This window comes from Xyrauchen texanus, chromosome 11, assembly GCF_025860055.1.
Source record: "Xyrauchen texanus isolate HMW12.3.18 chromosome 11, RBS_HiC_50CHRs, whole genome shotgun sequence".
Classification (NCBI taxonomy): domain Eukaryota; kingdom Metazoa; phylum Chordata; class Actinopteri; order Cypriniformes; family Catostomidae; genus Xyrauchen; species Xyrauchen texanus.
In genome coordinates this window covers 7,103,632-7,127,752 of record NC_068286.1, presented here as the reverse complement: position 1 = coordinate 7,127,752, position 24,121 = coordinate 7,103,632, and the positions used below count along the sequence as shown (strand labels likewise).

General features: G+C 39.3%; 1 pseudogene; it reads left to right on the top strand.

Moving 5' to 3' along the window:
* LOC127652054 (microtubule-associated serine/threonine-protein kinase 1-like) overlaps positions 1–24,121 on the top strand; it is a 55,933-nt pseudogene that overhangs the window by 23,364 nt on the left and 8,448 nt on the right.

Below are 24,121 nucleotides of genomic sequence, written 5' to 3'. Positions count from 1 at the left end.
GTTTTTTTGTCATAAATTCCCCTCCCTGCCCAGTAGGCGGCGATACGCACGAAGAATGTGAATCACCAAAAAAAGAAGGAGAATAAAGTGAAAGTGAAGGAAAAAGGATTGAAATATTGATCTGTTCCTCACCCACACCTATCATATCACTTCAGAAGAGACGTTTGGATTACTTTTATGTTGCCCTTATGTCAATTTTGGAGCTTCAAAATTTGGCACCCATTCACTTGCATTGTATGGACCTACAGAGCTGAAATATTCTTCTGAACATCTTCATTTGTGTTCAGCAGATGAAAGAAATTCACACATCTGGGATGGCATGGGGGTGAGTAAATGATAAGACATTTTTCATTTTTGGGTGAACTGTCCCTTTAATGTCGTGGAATGACAGTTTTAATGACCCTACTGGGAATGCTGCCCTTACTGAAATCTGCAATAAACAAGATTGCGAAAATAATGACTGTTTTCCAACAAGCTTCAAACACTGCCCTCATTTTCTATTGGGATAGCTTCACTGCACACAGTATGTGGCAATCTTCCTCTCTCTCTTTATCTCTCTCTCTTTCTTTCTCTCTGTAGGGCTGATGGCAGGCGCTGGTCCCTCGCCTCTCTGCCCTCCTCTGGATATGGCACCAACACACCCAGCTCAACGGTACAAGAGAAATGGACTAATCCGTAGACCAGTGTTGTTTCATTCATTTCTTTTTAACATTCAAAGAACTCGATTTCAATTTCAACAAATTAGATCACCCCCATCCCTTCAACAACACGCCCTCTCTCTATCTAAAATCCCGCCCTCTGAAAACATGTTGTCCAACCTGATGTCAGATAACTTGAACACACAAAATAATTGCCAGGCAGAGAGTGTTTTTGATTGGCTAAAAAAGTGAGGGCCGCTCCCCTGGCCCTGCCATTACTCAGGAGGCCTGTTTCGGTGATATCTGTCAGGATATTTTAATCAACAGCATATTTGATCCTCAGAAACTGCATGTTAGTGAATATATAAATTGGAGTCAAAATAGGGTGAAGCAAAACAAATTAAGAATTTATGAAGAGCAAATTCAGATTGGGAGTTACAGTATATTGGACCAATATCTAGTCTGTCCTGACAATTATGCACAAAGGAAGATATTAAAAATTAAAATGAAAAAAGGACATTTGTGCAATTGTTTATTAATTGTATAACATATTTTCATCACTACCACCTATTTATTTCTGAGATCAAAGTTCTCTCATATAAAACTTCTGAAGCTGAGAAAGCTTTAATAAGAATTTGTATTTTCGCAAAACACTCTCGCCGAAGATAATGAGCTCGGCTTCACATTGCACTTATGAATATTGATATCTCTGAGGTGTTACATTATCATAAAAGAATATTTAGATTTTCTGTGCTCTCATTTCTTTTAAAAAGATCCTAATCACTATTTTCAGAAAAGTCACACTCTTGTTTTCTTCAACCTCTCACACGTTCTCTTAAGCAGCCGATTGGCTGTAGCACCACCTGCCATAGAAACACAATGAAAAACTGAGGAGGAGGTGTAGACCACAGATAATAGAATGAAGCCAAGAATAACAAAAGCAGTTTCTATAAACATTTATTTTCTTCTCTACTCTTTAAAGACCCCATGAAATCAATTGTGGCTTCTAATTCTTGCTATTAGCTTTAAGGCTAATGTCTATATGCTAGTGTACTCCTGAAAGTTGACGAAACTAACTACTAACAGTCATTCTCTTGCAGACCAGAATGAATAATGACTCTACTTGTTCACAGGGGCATATACACATTTCTGGCCAATCAAATGCTTTCTACAATGTGACTATCCCTCCCCCAATATCACTTGCTTTTGACTAGCAAATCATGGTTTGGCTGTGGGACTTGAACTACAGCTCAAGCACAAGCTCTTCGATATGTCTCGTTTCAATTCCCAGGAAAGAAAATTGCGTTTGTCGAACCATTTAATGGGGTCGTTCAGCTGTATAGTTTTTTTGAGGTGGCTATGCTAATGGCTAATCACTTTCTAACCAAATCTGAGTGCCCGACGATGGAGGATGCTGGCTGAACTTTTGATTTAACTGGCAGAATGTCATTGGATAATGTGTTTTCAGAGGTATTGATGTTGAGAAAGCGATGCTTATTAGCTTACAGCATATACAGCCAAAGGAATTCGCTCACAAACACTGGATTTTCTAGTGGGAGCAAAAATGATTACCACTGGGTTGTTTCCTCCGTTTACAACTCACTTGACTTGTTTGGGTCAGTATTCTTCATTTATATGTCTGCCTTGAACTTATGTCTCGACAATGTCTCTCGCTAGAAACCACATACAACTAGGGCTCTAATTTTGTGATGGCGCTAGGTGCAGTGCTAAGCACAACAAACGTGTGCCACAGCTTTTTCTTGAAAGCGCTAATTCTGAGCACAATTTTCATGCCAGCGCAAAGAGCTAGTGGGCATGTGTGGGAGTGTTTGCACTATCTGTGGGTGTATGCGCTCAAACTGTGGGTGTATTGTATGTTAATGAAGTGGTGCTTAGCGCAGTTTGCTATTTTCCTGAGAAATAGTTCAAACGTAGATGATATCTAAGAGCTATCAATCACTAATGCTAGCCAGGATTTGTGTGTGAGTAGATCAATATGATTAATAACAATGTTGTATAGCACCTTTCTAAAGCTCAAGGACGCTGCACAGAAATTGAACATAAAACATTAAACAGAGAAGCATTTAAAAAAATATACATTACAAAACGTCTTGGAACATGTCTTGCTCTTTATTTTTACATTACTCCTTGTTTCTTGCTCTCACATATAAATACCCACACAATTCTGTCTACTGCGGTATAAACGGTGTATTTTATTGTTGTTGTCATGTTTTTAGTCTTCCAGCTCGTCTCAGGAGCGGCTGCATCAGTTGCCGTTTCAGCCCACTCTGGACGAGCTGCATTTCCTGTCCAAACACTTTGGCAGCACTGAGAGCATCACTGATGATGATGGACGCAGATCACCACATGTGCGGCCGCGCTCTCGGAGCCTTAGGTAAACACCAAAAAAATGTTGTCTGCACATTTCAGTAAACTCGCTTGAGGTACATTCATAAAGTATTCAGACCCCTTCATTTTATTCACATTTTGTTGTTGCAGCCTTATTCTAAAGTGCTTTAAATAATTTTTCACTCCACACCCCATAATGACAAAGCAAAAAACTGATTTTACATGACTGCAAATTTATTAAAAAGAAAAAATTAAATATCACAGTGACATAAGTATTCAGACCCTTTGCTATGACACATGAAATTTAGCTCAGGTGCATCCCATTACTCTGGATCATCTTTGAGATGTTTCTACACTTTGAGTCCACCTGTGGCAAATTCAATTGATTGGACATGATTTGGAAAGGTGCACATCTGTCTATATCAGGTCTCTCAGCTGAAAATGCATATCAGAGCAAAAACCAAGCCATGAGGTCAAAAGAACTGCCTGCAGAGCTCAGAGACAGGATTGTGTCGAGGCACAGATGAAGGCTTCAAAAACTTTTTGAAGAAAAACTTCATTATTCTTAAATGAAGGAAGATTGGAACATCCGGGAAGAGCTGCAATCAGCAATCAGGGGAGAAGGGCCTTGGTAAGAGAGGTGACCAAGAACCCGATGGTCACTCTGGTTGAGCTCCAGAGATCATCTGTGGAGATGCGAGAAACTTGCAGAAGGACGACCATCACTGCAACACTCCACCGATCTGGGCTTTATGGCAGAGTGGCCAGACGGGACGCCTCTCCTCAGTGCAACACACAAAAAACACACCTAAGGACTCTCAGACTGTGAGAAACAAGATTCTCTGGTCTGATGAACTGTTTTTGAACTGTTTGGCCTCAATTACAAGCATCATTTCTGGAGGAAATCAGGGACCGTTCATCACCTGCGCAGTACCATCCCAACGGTGAAGCATGGTGGTGGGAGCATCATGCTGTGGGGGTGTTTTTCAGCGGCAGGAACTGGGGACTGGTCAAGTTTGAGGGAAAGCTGAATGCAGCAAAATACAGAGATATCCTTAATGAAAACCTGGTCCAGAGTGCTCAGGACCTCAGACTGGGCCAAAGGTTCACCTTCCAACAGGACAATGACCCTAAGCACACAGCCAAGATAACAAGAGTGGCACCGGGACAACTCTGTGAATGTCATTGAGTGGCCCAGCCACTCAAGCCCGGACTTAAACCCAATCTCAGAGAGGGTCAGAATGAGGGCGAAACATTATCATGTTTTACAAATATATGACTTTTTTGTGCAAAAACATTTACTTAGTTTATAAATGAACCTCAAGGAACAGATTAAAATAATAATAAAAAACATGCATGTCATCAGCCCTTTAAATCTAGATTATTATGCAATCCAGATAATCATTTTAGGACACTTCACTTTCTCTCACTTTCCTGTACTTTACATTCTTCCTGTCTCTCCCTCTCTCTTTTTGTAGTCCAGGGCGCTCACCCTCCTGCTATGACAATGAGATCGTCATGATGAACCATGTTTATAAGGAGCGCTTCCCTAAGGTTAGAGAAACATACATACTCTCTAGCCAAATATAAGATTATCAAGTGTCTTCACATTTTCAAAATCTTGTCATTTGTGTAGCCCTGCACTTATAGCGATGATGTTGGCCAAACGTTATTTCATCACTGGACAAACATTTTGGGTGGATGTTTGGCTCTCAGTCCAAAACTTTATGTAAATTAAAAGCATTCAAAAATATGCTATTTAAATTTTATATCATGGCAATAGTTGTTGTACTACCTTCTGATTATAACATTATTACGTTTTTGTACTCACCCAAGCCAAATTTTGGACCCCTATTTCAACCCTGTGATGCAAAGTTAGAAAAGTTTGTCTGTGACCACAGCCCAAAACATATCCCCCTTGAAATGTTAATTAAACGTTGTTCATGCATTGTTTTCAGGCCACTGCTCAGATGGAGGAGCGTTTGGCAGAGTTTATCAAGTCATACTCACCCGAGAACGTGTTGCCGCTGGCAGACGGGGTCCTCAGCTTCATCCACCATCAGATCGCCGAGCTATCCCGAAACTGCCTGACCAAATCTTGTGAAGGCCTCATCACCACGGTCTACTTCTATGAACTGCAGGAAAACCTTGAGAAACTACTGCATGATGTGAGCATGTCGATATGTCAGTTTATGTGCATGATTTTCAGCTGGTATGTATTGTATATAAAGTCAAGTCTTACTTCATTAAAGTTTAAAGTGATAGTTCACCCAAAAATAATTTACTCACCCTCATGCCATCCCAGATGTGTATGACTTTCTTTCTTCTGCAAAATACAAATGATGATTTTTAAAAGAATATTTCAGCTCTGTTGGTCCTCACAATGCAATTGAATGGTGAATAGAACGTTGAAGCTCCAAAAAGCACATAAAGGCAGCTTAAAAGTAATCCATATGACTCCAGTGGATAAATCCATGTTTTCTGAAGCGATATGATGGGTGTGGGTGAGAAACAGATCAATATTTGAGTCTTTTTTTGACTGTAAATCTTCTCTTTCACATTCAGCCTACTGGTTAGGGCTGGTCAAAGGTGGAAGTTAATAGTAAAAAAGGACTTAAATATTGATCTGTTTCTCACCCACACCCATCATATCACTTTTGAAGACATGGATTTAACCACTGGAGTCTTTTGGACTACTTTTATGCTGCCTTTATGTGCTTTATTTGTGCTCTGCAGAAGAAAGAAAGTCATACACATCTGGGATGGCATGAGGTGAACTAACTAACCCTTTAATATTCAATAAGCTTATTTTTTTTCAGTTTGGTATGGCATACTGAGTGTTTAAGATATTCTACAATTAGGGGAACTTTTCTGTCCTCTAGTATTAATTTTAAGACATTTCAGTTATTAGGACAAAATATCACAGAGTCACAGAGGTTTGAAACAACATGAGAGTGACAGAATTATCAATTTTGAACGAACTGTCCCTTTAAGATCATGAGAAACATGCTTTTAATGAAAGATCATCCTCTCTTGATCTTTTTGATAGGCGTATGAGCGATCAGAGAGTTCAGAGCTCACCTTTATCACAGAGCTGGTGAAGAAACTCTTCATCATCATCTCTCGCCCTGCCCGACTGCTCGAATGCCTGGTAAGAGCCACACAGATACACTGAAATACACACGACTTGAACCAAGTGTCACTGGGCTTGGTCGTCTCCTCAGCCTACTTTCTGCGGTTGCTATGGCAACTCTGATGGGGTCGCCAAGGGTCAGGAGAAGAAAGTACAATGCGCTGAACGGCTTCAGAGTAACAAAACCCACAACTGGTATTACTAAACACAAAAGCCCCCTGGAAAAGCCTGCATTTACACTGCCAGGCTTGATACTGTAATCAGATCTTATCATCTTTAGACACATATCCAATTTTTTTGTCCTTCCTGTTCACATTTACTTCTGACATAACCGTTTATATTAATACCTTACCAAGATGCACAATGCTGACTGTCAGCATCTTTAAATGCTGTTATTTAACTTTTCAGTGCCCCAGAATTACTTGCATAGACATATATATTTTATTACAATGGATTTTTTAATGCCAAAAGAAAAAAAAAGGAGAGGATTATATGATACAGGTGTTATGACTTGGGTCAGATGACCAAATATCTGTTCTGTATCAGATTTAGAAAAACAAATGAAAGTGGCCCAAATTGGATACAAAATGTTTTAGTCTGAAATGTGTTTGTGCTGTATACACACGTGCACCAAGACCTGATGTGCACCTGATGTTGGTGAAAAAATCAGAATTGGTTGTCAGTGTCGAGAGTCCTGATATTGAATATATCAGCACTGGGACGTTTCGCTATTTGGATCACCTTGCACTTGAAACACTTGAATTGTGTCAAGCCATCATCAGTGCCATGAAATAATGTCTCTGTTTGTTCAGGAGTTTAACCCTGAAGAATTCTACCATCTACTGGAGGCAGCAGAAGACCATGTTAAAGAGGAGCAGCTGATAAAAACTGACATCCCACGATACATCATTAGCCAACTCGGTCTTACCAGAGACCCTCTGGAAGGTGAGAGAAGCAAACTCCACTGAACGAGATCTTCATAAGGAACATGTTTGTTATAAGAGGGAACAGGATGATCTTGTGTGTATTTGTCAGTATGTGTATATAAAGTGCACGCATACATTTTTATATGTTTGGATTGACAATGAAACATACAATAATAATGTATTGACAACATCTAACATGTAAACCCTTTACTGAAATGTATGTACACCTAGAGATGCACAAATGTTAATGAATTGCTGGAACATTTGCAAGGGTGTTACAATCCCATAGTGGGACTCTCATTTATCAGTAAATGATGGGAAAACTTTGTCCAAGAAAGACCTTTTTAATGGCAAACATTTGAATAAATGAAACCCAGATGGGACTAATGAATCTAAAGTCATTTGCACTCTTTGTGTTGCGTCTCAGCTCAGCAAGTATGAAATATAAGTGAATCGCTCTTGATGTTACAGTATAATATCAGTGTGTCTTTTACTCGTTTATAATTTACAATGTCAAATTAGGCATAATGTGCATTAACTGCCATTAAACATTTTTAATGAATCACATTTACAATAAATACATTACATTCAAAAGGTCATTACCGTTTCTTAAAGCGATAGTTCACCCAAAAATGAAAATTCTCTGATCATTTGCTCACCTTCATTCACCATCCCAGATGTGTGTGACTTTCTATCTTCAGCAGAACACAAGTTAAGATTTTTAGAAGTATATTTCAGCTCTGTAGGTCCATAAAATGCACGTGGATGGTGGCCAGAACTTTAGAGCTTCAAAAAGCACATAAAGGCAGCCAAAAATCCATACCTTTTGAAGCGATACGATAGGTGTGTGTGTCCTTTAATACTATAAATCTACACTTTCACTCTCACATTCACCCACTTACTGGTTGGGGCTGGTCAAAGGTGGAGATTTATAGTTATTGAAATCCCCTCTTCTAATGGCACTTCAATGCTCTGTGATACGGGCCTTGAGGGGACGGGATGTTTCCCCAACATAGACCATATCACATGGGCACCCAATCTAATAAATTACATTTTTTGTTCTACATGTGATAAAACTGTTTATATTTACAATGCTATTATTTACAGGGTGGCCTGTCCTGTAAGGGTACTAATATAAGTTACCTTAGGAAGGCAAGCTCTTACCACTTTATCTCTAGTGTTGCTTGCTCTTAGTGGAGAATACACTTTCTTTTCAGCACTGAAATACCGTTCATCTTTATAATGTCTATTTTCAAATTTAGATATCATCTGTAGTTATTTTTACTCATAATCCTTATTATCCTCACATATTATTTTTAATCTATTGAGTTGACTGATGGGAAAACTTTTTTTTTTCTTTTTCTTTTTTTTCAAATTGAATGGATGAAAACTCTGGGCATGCAATAAAGTGTATCAATATGTGGATTTGGTGTATGGGGAAGATGATAGACCTTCTTAATGACATGAATGTCTAAATTCAGTAGCACTAAAATTCAAAGAAAATATTAGTCCACCAAAATTAGCATTTAAAAAGTTTAAACATTAATGAAGAGTAGTGACTGAACCCCTCCAGATTAAAAGTACATCATCACTATGTCGTTTCAAGGAAGAAAAGGATTATTTTGTTTTCATACAATATATTCTGTCATGACCGAAAGAACTAGGTCGCGAGTACAAGCGGCCAAAATGGGCTTCCTCAGAAGGGTGGCGGTCTTCTCCCTAAGAGATAGGGTGAGGAGCTCAGTCATCCGTGAGGAGCTCGGAGGTAGAGCCGCTGCTCCTCCCTAGGGAGGTGTTTCAGGCACGTCCAGCTGGGAGGAGGCCTCGGGGAAGACCCAGGACTAGGTGGAGAGATTACATCTCCACACTGGCCTGGGAACACCTCAGGGTTCCCCAGTCAGAGCTGGTTAATGTGGCTAGGGATAGGGAAGTTTGGGGCCCCCGCGACCCGACTTCGGATAAGCGGTTGAAGATGGATGGATGGACGATATATTCTCCTCCATTTGACCAACAAAAAGGCAAGCAAAACTAGGTGCCATTTTAGTTTCCATGGCAGTACCTGAAACCTGGAGATAATAATTAGAAATAATTTATTTTCAATAAAAATAAGAGAAGTAAATAAGATTTATAGTAAAAAAGGACTTAAGTATTGACGTGTTTCTCACTCACACCCATCGTATTTCTTCTGAAGACATGGATTAAACCACTGGAGTCTTGTGGATTCAGTTGTTGCTGCATTTATGTGCTTTTTGTAGCTTCAAAGTCCTGTTCATCATTCCCTTGCATTGTATGGACCAACAGAGTTGAGATATTCTTCTAAAAATCTTTGTGTTCTATAGAATAAAGAAAGTCAGACACATCTGGGATGGCAAGAGGGTAAATGATGAGAGAAGTTTCATTTTTGGGTGAACTGTCCCTTTAACTGAACTGTAGAATGTTTTTACAAGTAATTGAACGTCTTTCATTCAGATTAAGTCAGTTTCGATGAGCCTACGTAATTTAGTTGGATTGAGTCAAGTTAATGTATTATAGTAGTTTTAACTCAACTTCATCAGGTTCATCAAACTCAGTGTACTTATATTTCTTATTTTGGTCCAACTTAATTTAGTTACTTACATTAGCACCACATAAAGTATTCATGCAGTCCCAACTCAAATGGACTCTTTTTTTGTTGTTGTGTAAAGCGAACCTTTACAGTATGAATGACATTAATTCATTATTCTGTTCTTTACCTACTATTGAGATCACGTTTGGAGGAAAAGAGTGAAGAACGAGTCAGAGAGAGGAGTAGAAGGCAGGGAAATGTAGGTCATACTGTGAGACAGTGTTGAGATTATGAAACTGGTAAAGATGAAACGCGAGCGGTTGGGAGTTTGTATTCGTGCCAGGAACACAGGGAAGGTGTTAACTCCGCTGTGAACCTGACAACCGGCAGCGTGCGCAGAGTAACGGGGCTATTTTATAAAGACATTACTGTTCTCTGCCTTCAATGCACAACTAACAGAGTATTCCAGAAAACAAATGCATTAAAACATTTATTTTTACTGTTTTGATCATTTAATTTATTAAAATGAGCTAATGCAACACAATTCTTTAATATTTCATTCCATGCAATTAATACACATTTGTAAAAAGGAAGTATACTTAATGCAATTGCATTGGAACTACATGATTTTTAATAACGGGATGTACTGTATATATGAACGGAAATGACTGATCAAGACCACCAGAAATGGGAATTTATGAGAGAGACACGTGCTCCAACACAATGGCTCCGTTCCAAAACCTAGTGATCCGCCTTTAAGTTTGCAGTACTGGAAAAACTGGTCTCTGCTATTAGCTCTGGTCACTCCAATCTAGTGTGAAATTGCCCAGATTTGACTCACCTCACTTAGCGCAGAGAGTAGCATGAGCCTCCACATGCTGTGAGTCTCTGCGGTGTCATGCACAACGGGCCATGTGATAAGATGCGCAGATTGACTGTCTCAGAAGCGGAGGCAACTGAGACTTGTCCTCCACCACCCAGATTGAGGGGAGTAACCGCGCCACCACGTGGACTTAGAAGCAGTGGGAATTGGGCATTCCAAATTAGGGAGAAAAGGAAAAACAAATTTGATGGAAGTTTGTAATGAAATAGAAATGGGTAAATCATCAAAGTATTTATGAGTATTTGATTGGAAACGTTTAGTCTAAACTTAAGTACCTTGATATCAAGGGTATATAAATAAGGTAGTAATTCACCCCATGGTATACTGTGAATTAAAGTTGCATGATATTACCATCTGCTATTATCACTGTGATACCGCCACAATGCTTTTTTTAAACATTGATTTACAAATCTTAGAAAGCTGAAAACATAAGCACACTGCGCCAAAAACGCTTTTCATCAAACCACTTATGCACAAACATACACTTAGTCCAGGTAGTACAGGTTCCCCTTTTTGCTGTTTAAACACGATTATTACATTGTAATAAAATGATTATTAACTGAACATCATCCTCACATCCAGATATGGTGAATTTGGAGAGTTATGACAGCGAAGGACCACACATTTCTGAGACAGATGACTCCGCAGAAGTGAGTCTCTGTGTGTGTGTGTGTGTGTGTGTGTGTGTGTGTGTGTGTGTGTGTGTTAGTGTTATGTGTTATGTTTATGCTGTTGTTTTACCCATACAAATAATCTAATCTGATTTTAAAGGAATAGTTCACCCGAAAATGAAAATTCTGTCATTATTTAGTCAATATCATGTCTTTTTCTTACTATTTATTAAATGAATTAGTGTGAGAGGAAAAATAGACACAACTAAATATGAATGTTTCAGATGCTTTATTTAAGCTTGCAATTTTCTTATTCTTTAACATGGACATTTTGTTTTAATTAGGACAAACTCTCACAGCAAAACTGGAGCAATTATTCCAGCAGCAGAAATTCTGGATGAAAGTGTTAGAAATGAAACAGCACAGGGAGTGAAATTATGCTGCAGTAGACTTCTTTCCTCTGTAATCATTCTCACTTTTCTCTGGTTTCCTCTCAGGGGAAACTCAGTGTCATGAAACCACCCTGTGAATCAGACTTCCAGACTATCAAACTCATCAGCAATGGAGCGTATGGGTGGGAAAACATGAACACTAAATCACTTCGAATCACTTACTAAGTAGAAGAAAGCATTTTGGCATAAAAAGAATAACACACATCAGCTTTAAAATGGTTTTGGAACCGTGCATGTGTCTTAATATGGTTGAAAATCTCTCTTTGTAGAGCTGTGTATTTGGTGAGACACAGAGAGACGCGGCAGCGCTTCGCCATGAAGAAGATCAACAAACAGAACTTGATCCTGAGGAACCAGATCCAGCAGGCGTTTGTGGAGCGGGACATTCTGACCTTCGCCGAGAACCCATTCGTGGTCAGCATGTTCTGCTCATTCCAGACTCGCCGACATTTGTGTATGGTCCTGGAGTATGTAGAGGGTAAGACATCACACACATACACACACTTTCTTTGCGGCCCCTCAGCAGTGTGGTCATAACATGTTGTGTGATGACGCACAGTTGTTTATTAATATTCATGCGTATGGATGAGAGATGCATGGCTAATATTAGTTTTATAAGCATGTTTTTATTATCAGATTCACCTTAGGATCAATCATCATGTGGTGCAGGCTGCTTAAAGGGATAGTTCACCTAAAAATGAAAATTCTCTCATCATTTACTCACCCTCATGCCATCCTAGATGTGTATGACTTCTTCTGCAGAACACAAAGATTTTTAGAAGAGTATTGTAGGTCTGTAGGTCCATACAATGCAAAAATATAAAGTGAATGGTGGCCAGAACTTTGAAGCTCCAAAAAGCACATAAAAGCAGCATAAAAGTAATCCATAAACCTCCCGTGTTTTAATCCATGTCTTCAGAAGTGATCTAATTGATTTTGGGTTAGAAAAGACCAAAACGTAAGCTTGATTACACTTCCTAGTGTTTGATGCATGTGAAGAGCGCTAGATGGCACTCGGAAGTTTAATTGAGCTTGAAATCATGATCGCCAAGGAGACTGGTGGACAATACACAATTTTTTAATAGTTTTTTAGTAGGGGTGTTGGCCCTATAGATTTTCTGATGCTCCCCACCCTGGTCGGATGTTGAATCGATCAAGCACCCACTTCCCTGGTCAGATGGCGAAAAGAGAGAACATATTGCCCCAAAGATCTCATCTTAGGCCCTGGTTGAGGTGGACGAAGTTTGCGGTTTCACGACGTAACCATTAAAATCCCCTCTATTTCTCTCCTCTAGGGGGCGACTGTGCAACTCTGCTGAAGAACATTGGAGCGCTGCCTGTGGAGATGGCTAGCATGTATTTTGCTGAGACAGTTTTGGCTCTGGAGTACATACATAATTACGGCATCGTACACCGAGATCTCAAACCAGATAAGTGAGTGAGAGAGAATATCCCCTCTGTCAAAAAAGTGTCTGCCATTGTTAAAATAGATAATGAAAACATTTGACTTGAGTTGCTTCCACTTGTAATTAAAGTTGAAGTGTAACTACTAACACTAGCGACACCAAACGGTACAGCTGCACGATTTTTTTTTTTATATATATAAATACAATATTAGCAGTTCAAAACAATGAGGCCTTCAGTGTTTCTCTTTTTTTGTGTTATTTTCTCCCCAATTCCCAATGCGCTCTAAGTCCTCGTGGTAGCATAGTGACTCACCTCAATCCGGGTGATGGAGGACGAATCTCAGTTGCCTCCGCTTGTTGAGCTCGTTACCGTGGAGACATAGCGCATGTGGAGGCTTCACCAAGCACCATATTATAGTGACCACGAGAAGGTTACCCCATGTGACTCTAGCAACCGGGACAATTGCTTGCTTAGGAAGCCTGACTGGAGTCAGAAATGAAATATAAAAAAAATTATAATATATTAAAAAAGTAATTTAATGCAATACAAAACTCCTTAAATATTTGACACTCTTTACTGTGTAATTTATTAGATATACAATAATACCGATTCGATGCAGTAAGAATGGCTGAATGCCCATAACAGACAGCATGCAGCTTATATACATTTAGACATAGCACAGATTTAACATTTTGAAGAATTTGTCTCATCTGCTTATACTTTAACAGCTGTGTTTGCTTTAATATCTCATCGAGACAGCGCAGATTTAATCCCGTCTGTTTACACTCTCGTAATTCATTAACAGCTGTGTTTACGTTAACATCGCCTAAAGAGGGGTATTTTTATTAAAAACAGCGCATAATCTTGTGCAGGAGCGCTGCATTCATCTACACCTGAGCATTTGAAAACAGCTGGCTGTAATCAAACAGTGCACAGGTTGCGAATTGAGTCCAATCTTGGTAATGAGGGTGTTTTTTTTTAGCACCGGTGTCCATCTTTATCGCTCTCTGACTCTGTCTGTACGTCTGTCATGTTCATTACATTTTTAAATGTACGGTTTACAGGCATTTACTGGAAATGTCATGGAAATTCATTGGCCAAAACCTGTGACTCTTCTCCTCAGTCTGTTGATCACATCAATGGGTCACATTAAACTGACTGATTTTGGCTTGTCAAAGATGGGACTCATGAATCTCACCACTAACCTGTATGAGGGACACATCGAGAAGGACACAAGAGAGTTCCTGGATAAACAGGTATGTAGCTCAATGTGACAAACACGCTAAACAATAACCTTAAAACAGAATGTGTAACCCATCTATCTGTGTGTATGACCGTAATGTCTCTGTGTCCTCAGGTGTGCGGCACACCAGAGTATATTGCCCCAGAGGTGATTCTCAGGCAGGGTTATGGGAAACCAGTTGACTGGTGGGCCATGGGCATCATCCTCTACGAATTCCTGGTGGGCTGTGTGCCATTCTTCGGAGACACGCCCGAAGAGCTTTTCGGCCAGGTGATCACAGGTGAGCAGAGAGAAGAGGAGTAAATGACAGTGAAAGACTTTAGTAGTATTGTTGCTCACACAGAGGTGAATCCTAAAGTGTAATCACACTTCACATGTCTTGTCCTGACGCATCTCGCTCTGAGCACTGCTGCTAATATGTTTCAGCATTGGTGCTTCCAAGCAACACCAGTGCTAATATTAGTAACAGTGGTGTTGATTAGTGCCAAAATGAACACAGATGGTGTTTTAATATACAACGTGTTTTCCTCCAAAAACCTCTTTCAAAGCATAGGTCTGGAAATACATACACAGAAGAATTTTGAAGAACTTTAAAAGTTTTGGACTGTGCAACACAGATTTGTGTACGTCTGTTTATGTAGATGATATTCAATGGCCGGATGGAGAGGACGTGTTGCCTAGTGATGCTCAGAGCATGATTTCAGACCTGCTGCAGACCAACCCACTAGTGAGACTGGGCACAGGTAAATAAAACACTCTTTTTCACACTTAAGGCTAGGTTATACTTCGTTTTTTTGCATTCTGTGCCATCTCTTGCACTCAAACCTTTATTTTGGCGTATGCACAGGGTTGTCTTGCTGTTTGAGATGTTTGATTTTCTCCATAAACGCTTTGAACTAGAACATTCTCACAAGAATTCAAATGGGTCGCATCAGTGTTGTAGTCAGAGCCACGATATTGAGGGATGCCTGGCTGATGCGTGCGTGCCCCAGATGTACAGTAGCAGATTAGATCATTGGTGCGAATGGTTCTGTGATGGCTCACGCCAAACTATCACGTGAAGACCAGGCTTCAAACGCGTCACGTTTTCAGATGATAAGCATATTAAGTGCCTATAAAGTTTTGGACAATCAGTAAATTTCCCTTGGCGGCAGAAAACTTTCAATGGATGAAGAAACCTGGCTTTGTTCTTTCCCTGCCTGTCCGCAACCCAGTCCAAACTGACCTACAACCCATTTTTGGGGCGCCACCCTTCAGTTCAGAAACTTTGCTTTAAGTGTACTTCCTGCACACTAAGACTACTTTGTGATACTTTTTTGTACCATCAACAGCAGGTGCATGTGTAGGCACATGTGCAGACAATGTACAATTGTGCAAACTGTCCGAAATACTGGGCTGCTTGCGGATAGACCGCACGTACTGTGCTGATGACTATGCAAATTTGCTTTGCAATGCGCGTGGGACGTACTGTACCAGCACGTGAAAAACCGAAGTATACTTTGGCCTTTATGCAATCTGTTAAGTCGTTAAAATGATCACAAGCCAAACCTTATCTCTAACTATAGGTCTAATAATTCATTCGGTTCTTGATGCATATATTTATGACTATATCAGCTCTGTTGGTCCATTCAATGCAAGAGAATGGTGGCTAGAACTCTGAAGATACAAAAAGCACATAAAGGCAGCCTAAAAGTAATCAATACGACTCCAGTGGTTTAATCCATGTGTTCAGAAGTGATATGATGGGTGTGGGTGAGAAACAGATCAATATTTAAGTCCTTTTTTACTATAAATTCTCCTCTCTGCCCATTAGGCGATATGCACAAAGAATGTGAATCACCAAAAACAAAAGAAAAACGTGAACGTGGAGATTTATAGTAAAAAAGGACCGAAATGTTGATTCTTTCTCACGCACACCTATCATATCACTTCTGAAGAAATGGATTTAACCACTTGAGTTGTATGGATTACTTTTATACTGCCTTTATGTTGTTTCTGAGCTTCAAAGTTCTGGCAACCATTCACTTGCAATGAATGGACCTACAGAGCTGAGATATTCATGCATATCTGGGATGGCATGAAGGTGAGTAAATGATGAGAGTAATTTTTGGGTGAACTATTCCTTTAATCCTTACCGCTAAAATATGCCGCTCACCCTCATGTCTTTTCATGCCTTTTCTTCTTTGGTGGAACACAAAAGGAGAATTTTTGCACAGTGTCTGAGCCGCAGTTTTAAAGTGAATAGGGGCTGTCAAGTTCCAAAAACAATGAAAAAAGTACCATAAATGTATCATACAAGGAGTCCATGCAATGCATGTACTAATTCCACTATAAGAGTTAGGGGCCGTTCACACTGAAAATGTTATTGCGTCCATCTGAGCCATTTCTCATTTGTTTTAAGTAATTGTAAGTGTAGATATTGTTTTCTTCTTTTTTTCCCCAACACATTAACATAGCACCTATATCTAACTAGCATTGGTTTATTTGTTTACATTGTGTGTTTGTTGACATTTGTTTTCTTGCGAATAGGTGGAGCATTTGAAGTGAAGCAGCACTCATTTTTCGCAGGACTGGATTGGAATGGTTTACTCCGTCAAAAAGCAGAGTTCATCCCTCATCTGGAATCGGAAGAGGACACCAGCTACTTCGACAGTGAGGATGCTCACATTTGCGTTAAACTCTAGCCCTTGATTCGCCATCTCTCATCATCTCTCTTTCTCTCTTTATCTCAGCACGGTCCGAGCGCTATCAGCACATCAACTCGTATGACGAGGACGACACGAACGACGATGAGCCGGTGGAGATAAGACAGTTCTCGTCCTGCTCGCCGCGCTTCAGCAAGGTCAGTCTGACACAAAACTGCTTCCATATTTCATCCGTTCTTTCACACTCTCTTCCACACTTCAGTCTTTCTTTCTTTCTTTCTCGTGGTCTAATCTCCTCTCTTTTGTACAGTTAATATACTCTCCATAAACTTTCCTTTCCCTGAACTGGCAGGAATGATTGTAAATGTGTTTGCTTTGAACACAGATGATTGATAAAGGCACTTGTGTGAAGCAGTGGCCTTTAGATGAGCTCACACACACACATACACACACTCTCGTAATGAGCATCCTCTGATCATCCCTAATGTGAATATTATGCTGAGTATTCTTCTCAAGACATGGCAACCCTCTTCTGGAGCATTAGCTCAACAAAAACCTTAGATTACATAAACAACCAGACAAGCACAATTATGTAAACAACAAAGCAATTGCATGATAAACTCATTAAACGTGAAGTGTGTAATGCTTACGATGTTACTAATTTCTCCGATCGCAGCTTAATATTTAGAGACAATTATTATATATTAATAATTTATATTATTTTTAATGTCATTATTTTTGTCATTCTGTTTGGTGCTGAGCATAGAAATTAAAATAAGAACGTTTCCAGTGGTGTGATGAGGTGAGAAAAGTTTAGCTTTATGCAAATGAGCCTTGATGCAATGCATTGACTTCTAATACAGCAGAGTGAAGACAGTGGAGCTCAAATGATTTGTCTTCTGTGAGATACTGTAGTCGAGTGTAGACAAGATGAAAGTGATGTTAATGTTACTGTGAGCGATTTTACTGTTCTATATCATTTGTGTCTGCCTGCATGCAGCGATATAAAACAAAAAATGATGTATCAGAAATGTTTGCATTCTTCTAATATTCTGGGGTTTACTCATGCATGGCTAATCGTTCATCTTGTTCATGATATGATGCATTATGCGCTGCTGTAATTTATATATAAAAGCTTACCTCTCCAGAATGCTCATTTTTAGTAGCAGGCAAACTGATTGCTTATCAAAGTGATATGATATCTTATTTTACCAATAATGTTAGGGCATCTTGTGGCTTATATGACCAACAAAACAACCACTCGGAAATCTCTATCAAACCTCTAATAGTTCCAAAATATTGTTAGGTTGGCTTGACGAACCCAACATACTCTTTGTATATGGCGTTTTAAAGAAATATTCAGGGTTAAGCTCAATTGACTGCATTTGTGGCATAATATTGATTACGACAATTTATTTTGACTTGCACTTCCTTTTCTCTTGGTTACAGTGAGGCACTTACAATGGGGCCAATCTTTAAACATTAAAATTCTTACTTTTTCATGTCAACAAACCCTGAATGACCACAAAGATGACTATTTAAACGACTGTACAGCTCAAATAATACATGAGTTTTAACAGAAGAAATAATGTAGACCAAAGACCAAAATGATCAATTATAACTCCTAAAGCTTTCAGACTACATCCACCAAACTTGGCACAGACCTTCAGACTGTTCTGACACATGTTGCTGTATCTTTTGTTACTGATCGGAAAAGTAGTTTTCGCACAGTGGATGATCAAACGTCAGAAAAATCCCATAGACTTAAATTTGCGGAATGTTCAAATGGGCCAACGGAATGTTCGTTAATTCAAACTTCAACTGTCAACAAATTAAAATGTAAACAAACACAGACACGGCCTGACACATCATGGCTTATTTTTACCAGCAATACATGCTATTTGTGTTCACATACAACGCTGATCGAGCGTTTCGCGTGGCGCGATTACATACAAAGTCAATGCAAAGACGCGAATATACGCAAATTTGCGGCGGGCGGCACGAATGAAGCAAATGGCGTGAAGTGAAATTTTTCAACTCGAGTGAGAAATTCGCATGACGCGTTGTCGCAAAACCCTATCAGCATTGAGATTGTCCGGATATCACTGATTTACTGATGTAGTAGCAGAAGAAATCTGGAAAAATGGATGAGAAATGGTTGTAGTGGTGTGTGGGCACCCGGAATGGTATGACACAACATCAACGCATCTGGGACATCCACAACAGAAACAGAGCAGCAATCGTTGTGATATCGGCCATGGATGATGGCAGAAATAAAAGTTGTCGTAGAAGCCCATCCTCCTGTCCTTTTCCGGAAGAGAAGGGGGAATACTCGTGGGTTCGCATTACTCGCGCGAACGCAAGTTTAATTACAAATTTAATCCAGCGTTCAAACTCATGTGAGCAATGCGAGGCGATTTGTTTTTGTTGTATGTGAACGCACCATTAGACTTTAATTGACAGAATGTTCAAATGGGCCAACGGAATGTTCATTAATTCAAACTACAACTGTCAACAAATTCAAATGTAAACAAACACAGACACGGCCTGACCTGTCATGGCTTTAGATTATAATACAGAATCTATCCGTCCATCAATGTTTCTGTAGGTTTTATCTAAAGGTCTACTATCTTTTTAAAACTTTCAGACAAAGGCTTTGTCAAGCCAACGTCAAAGTTTGTCTTGGCAAACTTTACCTATATAAAGTTAGAATAGAATATTAATGACTGGGAACTTTATACAAGTTTTGAATATCAATATTCACAATGGACGAGGAAATCGTTTTAGTGGTGAGTTTCTTTATATCTTTTAAAATGCACCAGAGGCTGCTTGGCAAGTAGTTTATTCAGATTGGAATTTCGATTGGAATTTCACGTGGAATTTCATTGTGCAAAAGTTCATGTGACTATACCATAAGGTTACCTTTCATGCTACATGGCACATTACTTGCAGAAATCGTGCATCCTGCAACCTTTCATTCACCTTCCCTGAGCATACGCCACATTAAAGTGTAGACAAAGCAGTCTTTGGCACTATTGTGTTTCTTTCAGGTGTACAGCAGTATGGAACATCTGTCCCAACTGGAGCAGAAGACCCCTGTGGTCACCTGTCGAGAGCACAAAGGTCACCGTGACGACAAGATGACCAAGAGAGAGAGTCTGGGGAGCTTCAGTATGAGGGATAAGAGCTGGAGAACAGGATCACCTGAGATGTACGTGAGGGAGACAGGAGAAACACGTCTGTTCATTTGATATTTCTCTATGCTAGTGCATATGAAGATGCAATTGCAGAGGTGGCAAAAAATCTAACTGCAATATACACAATTCATATAGAAATCCACATATGTTTTAAAACACTTTTTACTCGGAATACTATAGGTGATCTTATGATTAATAATGATATATTATAATAATATTTAGAGTGAATTCTTCACACTGTAACCCCACCCAATGTTCAAGCCAAATCTACGCCCTTGTCTACAATTATTTAGTGTGACTTTTAATATCATTCAAAAGAAGATAAATAATTAAGATAGCATGTTAGGTTGAATGTAGGATTGAGGAGTTGCATTTTGTAAATGTTCAAATGGAAATGCCACCTTAATTACACATGAAACATTGTAGTTTTGATCTCCAAAGGAAGCGTCTGTCGTGCTCTGAGTCTCTGTATATGGAGGGAGACTGCAGTCCTCCAATGGGCGCCCGGCGTCGGTTCTCAGCCCTGATGGACACGCACCGGTTTGCCGCTCCTCAAGAGGGTGATGGAGAGCTCGTCACACGACAGGGTGGTGCTAAAGCCTCTGGATCATTAGTAGAGGGAGTCAGTGCTCCATCATCGTCCAGTGTTAACGAACAGAGTAACGCTGAGACGGAAACAATGTCGACAAGTGCCAGTAAAGGGGCGGGTGAGTGGAAGAAACTTGAATGAAAATAATAACAATTATTATAGATGTAGTCTGGTGTAGCTGGACTTTTGTCTATCAGAATAAAGTCTAGTCCACATTTCAACTGGTTCTAGTCAGAAACCTACTTGGACAGGAAGATAATCCATAAGCAAAAAAGTCTCTTGGATCAACGCGGTACTTTATAAACACAACTTGGTTTCCAGGCAGACTAATAAAAAAACTAAACAGTTCTTATTACTCCCAGAATTTGCATAAAGCTATAAGAGCTAATAAGAGCTTGCCAGATGGAGAAAGTGCTCAGTATGCATCAGGTTATATTAGTTAAATGGACTGATTAACCCTGATCAGACTATATTTAACACCTTGCTTGCAGTTTGTGATGAGAAGTTTCAATCTGTAAATGTACATTTGGTAGACAAGCCTTCCAGACCAGGTGAGATATCAGCACCACAGGCCATACCTGCTGCAGTCTCCAGGGATACGGTTGCCATGGGTGACCCTGTCAGCCAGCGAGCGACCAAGGATCTGGTGCTGCGGCGTGCTCGTCATCAGCAACTGTCCGGCGATGGGGAGAAACGCACCTCGCGTCCCGGCAACAAGGTCATCAAATCTGCATCTGCCACGGCGCTGTCTGTCATCATACCTGGAGGTACAGTTCTGCCTCCAAACACCAGGGGGAGTTATACGTTGTTCATTAACACTGTTTTGAGATTATTGAAAAATAATGTTTTTAAAAATCTTTCACAAAATTATTTTTTTTTGTTATACTGGTTGAAAGTCTCTTCACATCAATAATATAAATGGTCTAAATGTAAAAAAAATATAAAGAATTATATATATATATAATTCCTTGACACTGTGCAGAGCAAGCGCAACCAACCAAGCATCGTGAAAACTCTTTTAGTAAAAAAAATTACTAATGACATTATATTATTGCGAAACAGTTTTTTTGTGTGTGTGTGTGTTCATGCTCATGTGGTGAGTGAGGATTTGGAGACACCACTGAAGCGATAAATAAAAAATGAATGAAAAATAATGATTTTTTTACAGACAGGTTTTTAAATACACTCTCCCTGTCTGCCATTGCTCGACAAAAGATAGCCCCTCCCCACACACCCCATTGGTCGGGCTAGTTGGGATGCAATATTTTGATATCGTCACATGGCATTTTTTGAGGAATCAACAAACCAATGACATGTTGTTGGCTGCAAATTACATTTAAAAATAAAGATAAAAAAGGTTAAAAAAAAATATTAATTTTGAAAAATGTATCTTTAGAGAAAATTAGACCTTTTTGCATTGTTACATAATATTTTATGATAATTAACGTAATCTATTTACTGTAATTCGGAAGTACTTACAGATGACCTCAATGGTAAAGTATTAATGCATCATGGTTGTATTTAGATTAAATTAAATTTATGCTGATTAAAATAGAAAATTCATTTTAATACATCACTTTATTTGCTGTAATATTGGGAAAAAATACTGTAATATGAATCTAATGAAAATTATCATATACAAGACACGGTAATGTGATTTGGGGAGGTAATGTGCATAATTAAATGTCATGAAAATATTATAATATTAAAAAATGAAATAAAAATATAATATGGTGGCATAGTGGGCTAAAGCACATAACTGGTAATCAGAAGGTTGCTGGTTCGATCCCCACAGCCACCACCATTGTGTCCTTGAGCAAGACACTTAACTCCAGGTTGCTCCGGGGGGATTGTCCCTGTAATAAGTGCTCTGTAAGTCGCTTTGGATAAAAGCATCTGCCAAATGCATAAATGGAAATGGAATTGGAATAAGAAGAATAAAATTATTTCACAATGCAAAAATATTAAGGATCCTAATAGGATTCAATTTCTCATATATATATACACACACACACACACACACACACACACACACACACACACACACACATATATATATATATATATATATATATATATATATATATATATATATATATATATATATACAGTATATACATGTTATAGATTATTTATTATATAATACATATATTAATTCTTGAATTATTCATATTTAGTTGAGCAGCACACTAGCTCTCCACTGGCCAGTCCAATGTCCCCTCGTTCTCTCTCGTCCAACCCCTCATCACGAGACTCCTCCCCCAGCCGCGACTACAGCCCCACAGTCACGGTGCCTCGGTCACCAATCACCATCCACCGCTCTGGCAAGAAGTACGGCTTCACCCTCCGGGCCATTCGGGTGTACATTGGAGACACTGACATCTATAGTGTACATCACATCGTCTGGGTGAGAAAGAAAAATAGAGAATAAGAGAAATATGATAGAACACAACATTTTAATGTGATAATCATTTTAATATAGACACTATGATTTTTTAATTGGTATTACTGTCCTCATCCAATCACAGCATGTGGAGGATGGAGGCCCAGCCCAGGAGGCGGGACTGTGTGCTGGTGACCTCATCACTCACGTCAATGGAGAATCTGTGCATGGATTGGTCCATACCGAGGTGGTAGAGCTCATTCTTAAGGTAAGATGTCAGATCAGAATCATAAGTCACAGTTCAAAATGAATAGCATAAGCCACGTTATTTTAGATCATTCATGTCCATAGTGGGACAAGGTATGAACAGAAGTTTAATAGTTGGGCTTAGGGGTTTGTTCAAATCCCTAATCCTAAGTACCCTAAGGATGAGCAATAGTAGTCATGCTTGCTTTAGCAAACATCACTAATAAATATCCAAACAGGCCTCCGTGTTTCTTGTTTTTCACTGTTCAGAGTGGAAACAAGGTGACCGTGACCACTACACCCTTTGAGAATACCTCCATTAAAGTGGGACCAGCACGCAAGTCAAGCTACAAGTCCAAGATGGCCAGACGCAGTAAGAGGACAGTCAAAGAGGGACAGGAGAGGTACAACTCTTATATCTTAAATCAAGAAAATCTTGTTCTGTTCAGTTTGAGTTTTCTTTTTTGCTGAGCAGATAAAGTCATCTCTTTTCTAACCTCTGTCTTTTCTTTCAATTGTCATCTACAGTAAGAAACGTGGCTCTTTGCTCCGCAAAATAACTAAGCAGTCCAACCTGTTGCATACAAGTCACAGCCTGTCATCTCTGAACAGATCCCTTTTGTCCAGTGAAAGTCTCCCTGGCTCACCTACACACAGTCTGTCTGCTCACTCCCCCACACAGAGCTATCGCTCAAGCCCCGAATCGTCCCACCTTGGTGAGTGGATCAAAACAGCAAAAAATAAATCTTAATTAAACCTTAATCTTACCTTAGAAAAAATAACCTTGGTTTTACTACAGTAACCATAGTTTCACCATGGTATTTTTTTAAATTTACAATAACCACAAAATGAACCATTGTTACTATATTAACAA